Here is a 15,421-nt window from a genome sequence, read left to right as displayed (position 1 = left end):
CATCGCAACTCGTCTAAAGTGATCTGGGGGAATCGTGGAATATCTCAGTCAAGAAAGGCGTGTAGAGTTTTTTAATACGGCTAATTCGAATTCAACCCCAACGTCATTTTCAGTAACGGGAAATGTCATCCATATGTACTCCATGCTTAACGAGATGTACATCATATGTGGTAGAAAATATGTTTTGCGAGACAATATTTTTTCCTGGGCCTTCATAGAGCTGAATAAGTACCTAGTAGTTTTCATTTAACAGAAACCTCTTCCGTATGAAAAGGAAACATTGAGCCAGATTTTATTGGACATTGATTACATGGACTAATAAATTAACTTCGCGGATTCATTAAGTTAGTGAATTTATTTAGCGAAACATTCATATCGTTATTGTTCTAATTTCTTTTTATTTTCATTTTTGCCAGTAAAATAACTGTATTGGTCTGAAACTTAAATCATTTATTAAGAAAGCTATTAGTCAATCTAATTTCCTGATGGCGCTACGATTTACACAAACGAATGTTGCGTGTGGTAAGTTATTACTTTTCTACAAGGTGTTTCCGTCACAATGACAAAAACTTTGAAGCATGATCCAGAAAGGAATAGGTAGCAGTTTGAGATAATGAATCCTAGCTCGGAAAAGGATGAGTCGAAAGTTGCGAAGTCAAACTGTTGTGTGTTAATTCTGTCAGTGGAATATGAAAACCTACTGAACATTGTTTATACGATGTAACGAACTGATTTAATGTGTCCTTGACTAGTACCACTTTATGGTACATGAACTCGAACATTTAGGAGTCACTCATGAGAAATGGGGACAAGGAACTCCACTGACGTACTGCAGACTGCTCTAAAACTTTCACATCATTCTTTTCAGTATCCGAGTCGTACGTTTCCTAAAAGTGACCTGTCCCCATCTGATTCCTTCTTGTAGGGTCATGTAAAAAATGCTTATGCACGAGATCTGTCGAGGCTGAAGATATTTTCCTGGTAAGAAGCATCGCTGCTTGTGATGTTGTCCAAACACCTCCGGAATTATACGAACTGTTTACGGCAAAGCTTCATAAGCCCATTGCAAACCTCCATAGAAGTTGGTGTAGAGGGGGGGGGGGGGGGGGGAGGAGCAGGCGCGGAAGGGGAGGAGGCCCGTGGAAGGCGAAGGAGGGAATCTAACATCTGTTGTGTCTGTAGCATCTAGTGTAGGTTTTGCAGATAAATAATATTATTAAAAACCATCTCTAGGAGACCAATGGTAAAACTGAAATTTACTCATTTTCACGAATAAATTCCTACACAGTCGTTTTCTGACAAGTGTTCCGTGTCTCAAATTTACGCGTTTGCCCTTCTCCATCATTCCAGGACGTTCGTGTCATTTTCACGGAAACGCTCTGCATGATGTCAGTATTATTCGGATTGAAGACAACAACAACCAAATCTTCTAAATCACAGTGCACTTCGCGGCAACTAAAAGAAAGGCTAAGGCAATTATTTGAAGCTGCACGGGATAAATGTGCACAACATTAAAGGGACTTCGTAGGTCTTGAAATACGAGGGTTACTCGTTTATTAAGGTCCAATCGGTTCCGAAACAGAAACCGCAGTGAAAATAAAAATGCTTTATTTGCAACAGTTAGCTACACCTCCTAGTTACTTCTCTACATAGTCAACGCTCCGACTTAAGATATTTGTCCTAGTGTTGTACCAACCATCCAATACCCTCGTCATAGAAGGCAAAAGCCTGTGTTTCCTGCGAATTCTCGACGCATCTCTGCAGCTCGTCTGTCGCAGAATGTTGCCAGCGGTTCATGTGAGCAGAGATGAAACTCAGAGGGAGGCAAGCACGGGCTTGTATGGTGGGTGATCAAACACTTTCCCTCGAAAATGCTGCAACGTCTTTATTGCCCCTGCAGAGTGCGACCGAGAATTGTCAGGGAGATGGAAATGCATGACAATTACGTTATGTAAGCTGCATGAAATCATGCGAGATCTCGCAGCAGGTCCTCACACTTGGCGGAAGACACTATTTTCTACGCGTCTTGACTTGCTCACTGTGCGCTCAGAACTGAAAAGAGCGACGTGGAGCAATCGACGGGCATACTAGTGACACTGCCCAACATATCTGTGCAGAGCATCATAGGATTCTCACTGTCGTTCCCATTTCGTGACCGATCTGACGTCAATAAACGAACAGCCCTCGTATTTACAGACTGCAAATGAACTTGCTTAGAATATAATTAAGGAGCTGACAGCATTCACGGCTCCATATTCTATCACAGTTTATTCATATTCAATCTATAACACCTAGTTGCTGTACGCAGATTCTTGCATTGAATCATTCACGTGAAAGACAGCACACCTTCTGCTACTCGTTCCTTGTTCTCTTCACAACAGCCAGTTGACCGCAAGTTTCAGTGATGTGGGTGTGTTTTAAAATTGGTATACACTAAAATTAAAATTGTTAATACCCACATCCGCAGTCCAAGACAACGCACGCTTTTGCTGAGACGCTCGGCTTGGACTTCGGTGCATTGAATTCTGATGATGGATGACAAATTACATCGATATTTCGCAAGTAACGAGAGGAGAGATCGTAGCGAAGAGCTTTCATCAGTTTCCCGGGTTGCATTTCAAACCCTTCCGCAATGCCTTATGAAGAGAGAACCGAAACACCACTGATGGTGACTGGATAGAGGCAAGAGGATGATGAACTGACAACTTCGTCAGTGCCGTCGCAGACGAGGTTTGAATGACGCTACATTCCGCGCCCACTCTTCAGTTCACCCACATAAAACAGTGAGACTTGAATTCTAATACACCGATACTTCGTCACTAGAAAGGCTTCCAATAGCGTGTGAGCCTTGTGAATAAATAAATAAAAGTCAGTGGTAATGAAAATTAGGATATGAAGCTGACTACAAATCGTTATCCGTTTCTAAGATTGTCATAGCTTATGTAGCAAATACAGATTATGTATTACACAGAATGGTAGTAGGCTAGTAACGTGAAACGCACGTATGCTGATTTAAGCAGAACTAAGGCACTCAAAATGAATGTCTCGGATAGCTAGTTACGCAAGATCACATCTAGCTCCCAACACACCCCCTTCATGTAATCAGTTTAAGTGCCCCATATCTGATAACCCTGTTATCACGAGGATGTCATACCGAAAAAAAAAGACGTGGAGGAAGTAATGAGATTGTTAACAGGTAGCATATAAGATTGCAAGGATTATGTTACGTAACCTCATCGTCCAGAGGAAGCTTAGAGCCTGGCCAGAGACACTAAATGCACGAGAGAAAGATAACTAGAAAATTTTCATCTCTTACCCACCGCCACAGTCCAGAAACCTCGTGTGTTAGCCCAGGTGCCGCCCGTAAACTATTCCCATCTTTCGTCTCTTATTTAGGCCAGACTATCTTTTTCTTCTGAGGTAAAGCAAGATTTTGGAAATGAAGTAGCCTGTGCGAAACTCAATTCCAGTTCATGTTAAACAGTCTCTCTTCCTGAGGTGTGCTTTCTGAAAACTATTTTTCAAATAAACATTAAAATCGAATGGACGTACGAAACAAAGAATAATAACGAGTACTGTTCACAATTTATTATTGTTTATCAATGCCAAAGTGAGACTTACCGTATGTCTACAAAAGCATGTAGAAGATATTTACAAATGTAAAAAAAAACAGTTGATAAGATACAAAAGAAAGAACAGAAGTAGGACAATAAATTATTACACCGCCAGATTAAAATCTGGTTACCTCTAGTGCAAATATCGATATATGCAGGAGACTATTGCCCGCACATGTATAAGGCCTTTCAGAACGGTTTTAATTTCAGTCCGGTCTCTCCTTCATCATATCGTCGGAAGAACAACGTAGCCTATATATTGGGGAAATCTTTTTCCTGGCCATGCAAGCTACGGAACAGACGCAATGTTTACGTAATTTTGTTTTCCATTGTCATGAACGGTTTCCAACATAGTCACTTTCAGATGGCTACAGATCATTTACGAACATTGGCTGACACTGTAGGTTATTTCTTGTACGTTTTTAGTGTTGTGGTGTCCTAGAGCGAAAAATTATTTCTTGTACTCACAATCGAAAACGAAAAAAAAAACAATTAAATGTCGTCACATAATTTTATGACAGGTGTACTCACATCGAAATCGCTCAATTTAATATGAACTGAGCCTGGTAGCACAGTGATAAGACACTTGACTCGCATGGGAATGGCAAATGTTCAAATCCCCGTTCGGTCATCCAGATTTAAGTTCTCTCTTATTTTCCTAAATCGCTTAAGGAACGTCCCAGGGTGGTTCCTTAGAAAAGGCACACCCGATTTTCCTCTCCATCCTTTTGAAATCCAAACTTGTGCTCCGTCTTGAATGACCCCCTCGTTGAATAACGCTAAATCCCAATCTTCCTTCCGTCTTTCCAATACACTTTGCAACTCCATGTACATACATACCACTATTCCTCCAAAATTCGGCATTGAACCATTTTCTACTGCACCTCACCCTTCAGCAATAAAATCACAATTTTTTCTGAACTGTTAAGTCGATGACTATGGGCTTATACGCATGAGACACAAACTACAAGATTTCACACAAAGTGTTTGAAAGGTGCTCTAGAGCAGAGAGGTAACCATGTTTACACGGGTAATCAGGTGCGGATGGGCAAAGGTAATAGCTTAATAACTTTGTTTGGAACAAAACCGCAGATAACAAATTGGTAGAAAACATACTGATTTAAAGAGTCTACTGATGTAAACAGTGTACAGAAATGGTAAACTATTATGATCAGTTAATCGCAACTCAGGTTAGAAACCTTGTAAATAGTTAATTAGGTAACAAAACTATATAGGCAACATAGTACCATTACGGATGAAAAAATAAATCCCTGACAGTGTGCACACGTCCTACACGATATGGACTGATGTGTACACTAATGTTCATTAATGTACTGCTGCAACCTTCTGGCGATAAACATATCTATTTAAATGTTACACTTGTTTTGTGACTGGTAGTTGATTTATAAATTTCGTACGCAGGGTGATTCCGTGATGACGTCACAAACTTTCAGGGATAGTGGGGAAGGGTGAACGTATCAATTTCAGGTAATGGACCTTGCTTCGGAAACAACAGAATCGAAAGTTATAAGCGAAAATCCTTGTGATACCTCTGACAGCAGAGTACACGTATCGGTACTATTGTTGCTGAGATTGTAAGTATGAAACTTTTAGAGGTGGAAATATAGACTAAAACAAGGAAAAAAATGTTTAGCAAATATGGGCTCTGAAGAGCATACCTTAAGAGCTATGTGCGATTGTTCAGTAGAAGGGACGTGTTTCGAAATAGGGAAGATGTACAAGCGATCATAACTCTTAAGGCATGCTTTTAAAGCCTATATTTACTGGGCTTCCTTCCTTGTCTGGGTCCATACTAAAACCTTCAGAAATATGGAAACCCGAGAGCTTGCAATAGAAGAGATGTGTTTCACAGTATCGAAAACAAACAAGTACCCATTTCTATTAAGGTATGCATTTTAGTGCCCGTGTTAACTAGACATCTTGATCTTGTATTGCCTACCCTACAATCTTAGAAACAGCAGTATGGGTACATGTATTTCAGTGTCAGAAGTATCAGAACGATTTTAGCTTAAAATTTTTGGTGCGGTCGCTTCCGGATATGCTTCCCTTACCTCAAACTGATACATTTTCCTATCTCCATTATCCCTGAAAGCTTGTAACATCATCATAGAATCGCCCTGTATAGTCATACAACCATTCGACATGTTATACAGTAATAAAATAACTTTAGCACTGCATGATAGGATGATATTGGTAATGAGGAGTAGCAAAAATACAGTAAGGGACATATTACATCTCAAACACGGAGCAAATACAATACAAGAGCTTTTACTCTTTAAGAAACAGAATGAAACGTTATAACCGGACGGAGCGAGGTTTGAAGGACAGACTAGTTTGGATACTGAAAAGAGAGACTGAAAGCATTTGAAATAATTTTTCACAGAAAAATTTTCAGATGGAAAATTTGTTCAGAGAACAGTTTTTGACGTTGCTAAGCAACAGTCATACAATAATTTTTAAATGAACACACCGCCATTTAACTGTATTGTGTTTATGTAATTAAGACCCAGATTTCGGCCTTTTATGGCATTTTCAAGTGATTGAGCTTATGTCATTAACATATATTGCACGACATCAAGCTCAAAATTGGTCATAAATTAAGAAGAATATTGCCTCCCCACGAAATGTCAGATGAACACATGTCCTAGGTCGTAATTAAATAATCAACAATACAGGTAAATGGCGGTGTGTGTGTTCCGAGAAGCTGCCGTAAAAAGATGTGTTAAATAGAACCTGACTAGGAAAATGTCCCTGGAAAAATTTCATCAGATGAACAGTAGATAAGTTTAATATGCCATGAGGCTTACTGCCTTTGTTGATACGATAGATTGAGGTGAGAGGATATCATGCGCCTGCCAAGTAACTGAACAGTTAAATATTTTGGATACTTCTACATAGTTTAATTGCAATAAAATCACAAATATAGTTGAGATAATAAAATAGTATGTACACGCACGAGGAATTATCAAAAGAACCTTATCTGGGCGGGCCAACACTGAATCAATTGCGTGCTTTTGTAGAATTATGGGAGGCCTCCCATTTCTCTAGGGAGCGAAACCAGCAAATTTAACAAGCTGGAAATAAATAACTGCATTCACACTTGCAGTGTGAAGATTCTGACCAAATGCGAGCCGGATGAATAAATTCGAAGGGATGGTTAAGGGGTTTCCTTAAAGAAACTGTATGCCATCTCGCTGCTCGTTGAATACACTTTGATGAAATGCATAACAAATCATTTTAAAACATTATAAGTCTGTTAAAAGCCATATTCAACGGATTAGAAAACACAAAAAAGACGGAAAGACCATTTTTGAACATGTCGTAGACTTAAAAGCCTCCATGCGACTAATATTTTATAATGATGAAATTCTCCTTCCGCTCACCGGTCATAACTGTCTTATACTTTCTAGATGCCAAAGAGTTGGTAATTACTGAACAGATTTGTGACAATTGTGTGTATAATTTTCTGGCGTCCAGTTTCGCCTTTATACGATTGTTTTTGAACCATGTCGGAGATAATTCCCTCCCAACTTCCTGTATATCTAATTGTCTCGATTTCCATGGAGCGTTGAGTCCTAACGAAAGAAATTACTGTTCGGTTCAAATGAGCTTCTCTTAGGGCCTCTCGAGGAATCTCATTTCTGAGTTTATTTTCGCGCTGAGTAGAGAGGGGAAGTAGTAGTAATTTCCACCGCATTCATTACAGAAAGCTTGGCACGTCCTTCTGCTCTTCATAATGCCAGTTTTAATCGTCCTCTTTGATGGGCTTTGGAATATTGCGACGCTATATACAATTCTCTTTATTACTCTCCAATCCAAGTCCTCCAGCAGACTATACTTGCACGTGAGCTATGTCTTTCTGTTTCCTTTACGTCGTCGCCATTAGTTGTTGGGGAACTTCTCAATTATTGGAATTCAGTTACCTTCGACGTCCCTTCTGTCCTTGTGCTTACATTAAGTTCCACTGTTTGCGGATGCGCGTGTTACAAAATTTACGCAGACAATCAGCTAAGGAAAACACAATCGCTTGGGGCGCAAATTTAGCTGAATCTTTCGCGATACGCAACCATGACACCACTTGCGCAATAAGCATTACTGCAAAAGCACAGTCGTCCACATGTTATTACAAATATGAAGAAGACAGGGCTACTACTTTTGTATATTTACATGTAATGACAGCACTATTGCAGCTAAATTAAATTCAGAAGCATAAGGAGGTGTCGGGTACCAACTACACCGTCACTTTTCATGACTTACCGCACTTCTTGCGTTGGGAAGGAAGTCTTGTGCTTAGAAGTGTAGCTGATACAAACATGTACGTAAACAGTCGACCGAAATGAGGCATTCGACAATTTCGTAAATCTGAAGTAGCTGAGAATTTCGTTTTTGACACGATATGCGTTACCTGTATTGCACACATCAAGAGGTAGCTGCTGATGACATTAAAGTAAAAAAATATAAAAAATTTAAGAGTTCGTGAAAGTTCATTATTTTCGTTGTAATTTCTGTTTAATGTATTATCAACTATCTAGAGGAGTAAAGAAGTTTTGACAACGGTAAGAAAGGAATCGGTAGTGGAATTCTGTAACAGTCATATACGAATTCGTGATCTGCAAAGATAGCAGGAAAAGGTTCAAAAATGGTTCAAATGGCTCTGAGCACTATGGGACTTAACATCCTAGCTCATCAGTCCCCTAGAACTTAGAACTACTTAAACCTAACTAACCTAAGGACATCACACACATCCATGCCCGAGGCAGGATTCGAACCTGCGACCGTAGCAGTCCCGTGGTTCCGGACTTCAGCGCCTAGAACCGCACGGCCACCGCGGCCGCAGGAAAAGGTTTATCGCAGTTGAAGCGAACTGCTCGTGGATACGGATCCATTGTATTACGACTGAGTTAGTGTGTTCTGTGAAATTATGTACGGAAATCACTGGTGAAAATTATTTAGTCATTGAGCTCTTTCTGGTAGATTAAAACGATGTGGGACTCGAACCCGGATCTACGGCCGCGAGTGGCAGGTATCCGGTTACGAGTCCAGATTCGGCACGCAATTTTAATCCGTCAAGTAGATGTCAGTGGACAATCCACTTGGACGAGTGAAAGTTTCAGTCGAGAACAAAATGGTTCAAATGGCTCTGAGCACTATGGGACTTAACTTCTGTGGTCATAAGTCCCCTAGAACTTAGAACTACTTAAACCTAACTAACCTAAGGACATCACACACATCCATGCCCGAGGAAGGATTCGACCCTGCGCTCGTAGCAGTCCCGCGGTTCCGGACTGCGCGCCAGTCGAGAACATCGTGACTTATTTTACAGGCCAAAAGCATGGTTCGTAGAGGTACTGCTTTCTGTATGAGCAAAGAGAGACTAAGAAGTACGTGAGAACTCGTCACGGCAGTAAACTGGATGATTATGAAAGGCCAGAGCTGTTGTGGTAGTAAAGACTGATAGGCTAAGCTGCACGTGATATTACTCAGAAGGAAAACGAGTGACTTCGTAGACGTCTTACTTGTGCAAAACTGTTGCCGTTGGAATGTAAATCGGGATAACAGAGCTTGCTTAAGATTTGGAATATCTGTTTAAATAATACAAAATCTGTAACGAGAATGCTATTTTCCACAAAAAATGAAGGACAGTATGAACTCCTAAGGAGTTATTTGTACAGGCTCACACCTTCAGCTGTAACACGTGCGGTATGACACAGACAATGAATTTCTGTGTTATAGTTGGCTTACACTGTATTTATCAACTGTACTGAATTTACTGTGCATGAACTTTATGAATGTAACACTACTAAAATATTATCAAAATGAACACACATACTATCGTATGATTAGAGATAGTTAGTGGTGAAATATGCATGTTGTACAATTAAACAGTTACTTTGATTTTAGAATAGATGCATGTCTCCCCGCCCCTAGTAACAGAGTGATCGGAGAACATACAAGAGCAGATACACAACAGCGGTCATCAACAGTGGTTATATCAAAATTGGTTCATGCAGAATTTTATAGAGCCGTACGGCGGTCTGATGCTGGTTGTTACTTACCGATGTGATAGCACTCATAAAAAGTAATCGGTTTACAAATATCCCGAAAGTACGTTACAGCAAATGAAAACGTATGTGTTTAATATCCTCAACCATGTCAGAGAAGGTCCATCATTCATTAGTTGCTAAAACGTTTGTATGACGACCACTTTTAACTGATTCATATTACATATGCCTTGTCACGTATAGAGAGCTATACTTTCACAAAATAGCGGTGAAAAGTGTTAATAAGGGCATGAGCAACTATTAATAGTGAACAGGAGGCGTTGCGAACGGGGCATCTATCACATGTTCTACGTTCTGGAAGTTTGTCTTGCACATGCAGCCAAGCGAATAGTGTGTTTGGCTGCGAGGGCATTGCTGTGACATGTTGTGCTTCAGAGAGAAAGAGAAGCTATTTCTGAACTCGTTCAAACGAAGAATGGAAAACGAAGCATAGTGTTTTCCAGCTCGCATTGTTCTCATGTGGCAGTAATGGCGCACAAATAGGAATGAAGTCTCGCTGGGTTATTACACCACAATCAGCTCCAAACAGCACCTTCGCTTCGTCGTTTGAGATGTACTGTAAAACATCTGCCAGTATTATCAACCAAGACAGTTTTGTCGTCCTCACTGCAATCAGGCGGACGGAGTGGTCTATTAAAATTATACCTACAACTGTACCTTTGTCGAATAGCCGCCGCGCTTTCGGTTGGCAGCTACAACCACTACTGATCTCCCTTTTGAGACACAACAGAGTAATACCTTACAATTTGGACAAGATGCACATCTCAGTGTTCCAAACTTTTAGGGTCAAAATTGAGAACTCTTATATCAACAGCTGGTGGTTGTAAATGAGTATTTTATCCTTTTTGGACCTTATTGAAGTCTGTGGCCGTTGAGGATTGTTAGTGCAGAACGCAACCATGCACAAATGCTTTTAAGAAGCTTTCTTTTAATGACTTTACCTGCTTCGATATATCCCGCCCTCTTCACATGGTTACAATTTTTTAAATTATGGTAATATATTCGTAAGCAGTATGTATCACCCGCTTCTGCACTGCATAAGAACCTTTGAGTAGTTAGTCCCACTTTATATGTTGCTTGGATGACTTGAAAATACTGAAAAATATGCACCCGTAGGCATGTTAACAAATTTTGCTGTGTTATTTCAGCCATCCACACAGCATATAAATATTGTCGCAGTTGTATGACTAGATACGTGATTTCCTGTCAGAAAGGTCACAGTTAGTAGTAATTGACGGAAAGCCATCGAATGAACAGAAGTTACGTATGGCGTTCCCCAGGCAAGTGATATAGGCCCTCTGCTGTTCCTAATCTATTTTAACTATTTAGGAGATAGTCTAAAAATCCTCTTAGATTGTTTGCGTATGACGCTGACGTTATATTCTAGTAAAGTCATCAGAAGATAAAAAACAATTGCAAAATTATTTAAATGAGATATCAGTATAGTGCGAGAAGCGGCAACTGACTAAACAATAATGCGTGTGTAGTCCTATAAATGAGTAGTGAAAGGTATCTGTCAAATTTCGGTTACACGATAAATAACACAAATTTAGAATGTGTCGATTCAACTAAGTGCCTAGGTATTACAACTACGAACAACTCAGATTGGAACTATCACACAGAGCGTGTTGTGGGGAAGGAGAACCAAAGACTGCATTTTATCGACAAAACGCTTAGAAGATGCAACAGATCCGTTAAAGAGACTGCCTACACTAAGGTTGTCCGTCATGCGGTGGAGTACTGCTGCACCGTGAGGGATCCTTAGAAGATAGGATTGACGGAAGACACTGCAAAAGTTCAAAGAAGAGGAGCCCGTTTTGTATTGTGGCGAAGTAAGAGAGTGACTCCTATACAACACGTGAGCTGTGATGGCAATCATTAAAACAGAGGAGTTTTTCGTTGCAGCGAGGGCTTCTCATGAACTTTCTTCTCCGTGTGCCAAAATATTTTGTTGACTCCCACCTCCACGGGGAGAAATGACCATCGTAACAAAATAAGAGAAATCAGAGCCCCCGCAGAAAAAATAAGTAATTCGTTTTTTCCAAGTGTTACTCGGGAGTGGAACTGTAAAAAAAGATCTGAAAGTGGTTCGATGAACCCTCTTCCAGGCACTAAAGTGTGAGTTGTAGGGTAGCCACTTAGATGTAGATGCAGAACTAATCAAATAGTCTTGCGCAGTGCAGGAGCAGATGCATGCTGCTGACGAATATATTACCGTATTAAATACTTGTAGTCATCTGAAGATAGGTGTAAATGGCCGAAACCGGTAATAGTGTTAAAATAAAGCTGTTTAAAAGCATTTGTGGCTGGTTGCGTACCACTGAGTACGTAATTTTTTATTGGAATGGACAAACTTAAACTCACAGCAACAGTTCAAAATGACGACGACTAGTCTCAGTGGGTACATTAAAACGATGCATAAAATTTGTCCGCACCCTCTCCACTATCCCCGTTATCTGTTGCACCATCGTCGTCTCGTCAGCGGCTGCTACTCGTCGGTTATCTTCTGTATTATCTTCATTGCTTCGCAGTTCAGATGTGGAGATGCCTTTGACAGCTTAGCACACCAATCCTGGTATGGAACATCCTGCCACGTAGATCACACATAATAGGGTGTGAAGGACGTGACTGGACAGGTGAAGTTAGGGTCTCTGACGTTCCTCGTTTCACAGTTTCCAACGTTCCAGCTCAAAATGCAAGACAACAGCTGAAGGAGTTGTGAGATAGAGAGTACGATCTTCTTCTGTTCCACTACTACATCAGCTAGAACTTTACCAACCAGTTCCTCTCTAGTTTCTACTGGAATTTCGTACACGCCGACTTCATGTAACCTATAAAATATACGCCATGAGTAATGCGTGTGAGGGAAGTGTCTGTAGAGCACTTATGTACATCCATCTACATCCTACACCGAGTCGGCTGTGATATATGTATATCACACCATTGATGCGCATTGCGTACCATTGGTACGCATTACTCCTGGCATTTTCATGTTTGGCCACTGGTTCCAAAACACTCCGTTCAGGATCAGATGGTTCAAATGGCTCTAAGCACTATGGGACTTAACATTTGAGGTCCTCAGTCCCCTACACTGAGAACTACTTAAACTTAACTAACCTAAGGATATCACACACACCAATGCCCGAGACAGGATTAGAACCTGCGCCGTAGCAGGCGCGCGGTTCCGAACTGAAGCGCCTAGAACCCTCGGCCACAGCGGCCGGCGTTCAGGATCCTGCGTGAAGCTTTGACCCTAGATGTTGGGGACAGTCTGTATATACCGACAACACCAGGAGGGAAATAGGAAACGTCGATAGCATCTATTATCAGATGTACACCTACTTGTTAGTTTAAAAGTAGATATGACGCCTAGGTTACTGAATGTGTGGGCATGTTCTAGTAACAACGCGTAGCGGCTGCTACCTCGGAAATACGCCAGATCGATGTCGATGTTGATTAAGAATATACGGCATCTGCATTAAGTTTTGTAATGTGTACATTACGTGATAGTCTTTTGTTTGGTGTGAACGTCAGCCATCCGTAAAACTGGAACAATGAGTGTGCGAAACATGACGACCTCGGACATTCACCATCAACTATGTGAGGTTTACGGCCAAGAAAATATCCGTGGCTCGCATATGGCCGCTAATATTTACGATGAAGAGCTATTGGTCGACTGTCAAAAGCAGCTGAGGAACTGGTGGAAATGGCGATTGCAGAGAACAGACGTATCACGATGGCATCTCATACGTTCGTTTTATCAGAAAATTTTGTATTAAATCATATATAAAGGAAATGGAAGATACGTACAATGAACACTAATTATTGCTGTCTTGTGAGTTATCGGATACCTTTTTTGACGACTCCCTTGTTTAAAATGGTATTGTTTGTAATTTTGCGGACGACGAGTCAAACTTCTTGCTTCGATTAATACACAATTTCATGTACTGCATGACCCGAGAAAGAAAAACGCTAAAATGCCACATATTGACACTTTAGTAAAAAGAAAGTCTATTTCTATAAATCGTAACTTTTCTAGAAAAACGAACTTAAGTACTTCTTCTGTGTACTGCAAATAATCCAGATATCATCCATGGATGGTAACATTTTGTATTAGAATATAATTAGCACTAGATAACTGCAGCTGAAAGGAAATTTGCCTTGCATTGGCTGCTATGGTGGAAGGAAACTCTGTTATTGTTGGGCAGCTGGGATTTTGAGGAAAACTGGGCAATGCCAATATTATAATTTTTCATCGCAAGAATTTTTTAAGAAAATACCTTGCTTGGACCACACCCACAAATATTTACGTAACTACAGCATTTGCTTCGTTTCCAGCACTAGAGCAATGTATCTCTCATCTTCATTAAGTTCATGCTCTGATATTAGATTTAGGCAGAAAGCATGGCGCACAGACACTACCTGTATGTATAGAAGTAATGCAATTAGTTTCTTTATCTTTGCCTTCCACATATACAGCTCATGGACATTTTCAGTGTTTCCCTTCGTCCGTCATTTCAGTCTGGTTATCAGCTTTAAATTTATCTCATATTTGGCCAGTGCTTATTTCTTATATCAAAATTTATAATATATTTATATAAACATTTCCAGGAGGTCTGTTCCATAATGAGCTGCAACTCGTTTTCCCAGCAAGAACCATAACTACAGATTATTTCAGTGTGAAGTTATATGCTGAAATTTCCCCCTTTTCTTATATTTCACTACACATAAATTTTAAATCAGAACTTTTATACGCAAGTATGTAACCAACTTTTGTGTTGTTTCACACTTTTATTTTCTCTGGAGGTGTAAAAGTGAAACTGCAAATAATATTCAGTACTCAATGGACATGGCCCATTATATTGCTGAAAAAAGCGAGTTCACTTCCTAGAAGTACACAGATATATTAACAGATGGCGGGGTGGTATACATCCCATTTTTCCTGGCAGGTCTCTGTCTTGGCTACAAGAAGCAATGTCTAACTCAAAAATGGCCTGCTTTTTTACTCAAATGTCCATATGTTCTCAGGTTAAATACGTGGAACAACGACGTAGGGGTAATCACAGTAAAAGAACTGTTCTTTTTTTCTGAGAATGATGCAAAAAAAAATGGCTCTGAGCACTATGGGACTTAACTTCTGAGGTAATCAGTCCCCTAGAACTTAGAACTACTTAAACCTAACTAACCTAACTAACCTAAGGACATCATACTGCCCGAGGCAGGATTCGAACCTGCGACCGTAGCGGTCGGCGGTTCCAGACTGTAGCGCCTAGAACCGATCGGTCACCCCGGCCGGCAAAAATGATGCAGCTTTAATACAATGGCAGGATGAAAAACAGAACTCTGGTGACCAGATCGGAGTTCACATTTTCATTTCCTACTTGTGAAGACGAGTACGGTTGGTTGCACTGATGCTCTAGACACCTATAAGTAATGTGACTCTCTTGGTGAATTACCACAGCATCTGTGAATGTTGTGCCGCATTGCGAGTAGTGGTCTTAGGCTTCTGACTGATGAGAATAATTGTTTTCGGCTGACGTTTGGCTCTCGGGCTACATCTTTGTTCCGGTGCCGAAACTGTCCAGGCCGTCCGATAGCTTCTCATCTGTACGTGTCGCCAGTTAACAGCAAACCAAACATTCACCTTTAAGAGCGTGGAATTATACAGCTACTGCGATACAGTTCTGTACCATCAGCCATTTGTAAAATTGCACTCATGTACTG

This window comes from Schistocerca piceifrons, chromosome X (genome assembly GCF_021461385.2).
Source record: "Schistocerca piceifrons isolate TAMUIC-IGC-003096 chromosome X, iqSchPice1.1, whole genome shotgun sequence".
Classification (NCBI taxonomy): Eukaryota; Metazoa; Arthropoda; class Insecta; order Orthoptera; family Acrididae; genus Schistocerca; species Schistocerca piceifrons.
Note: the sequence above shows the minus strand (reverse complement) of the source record.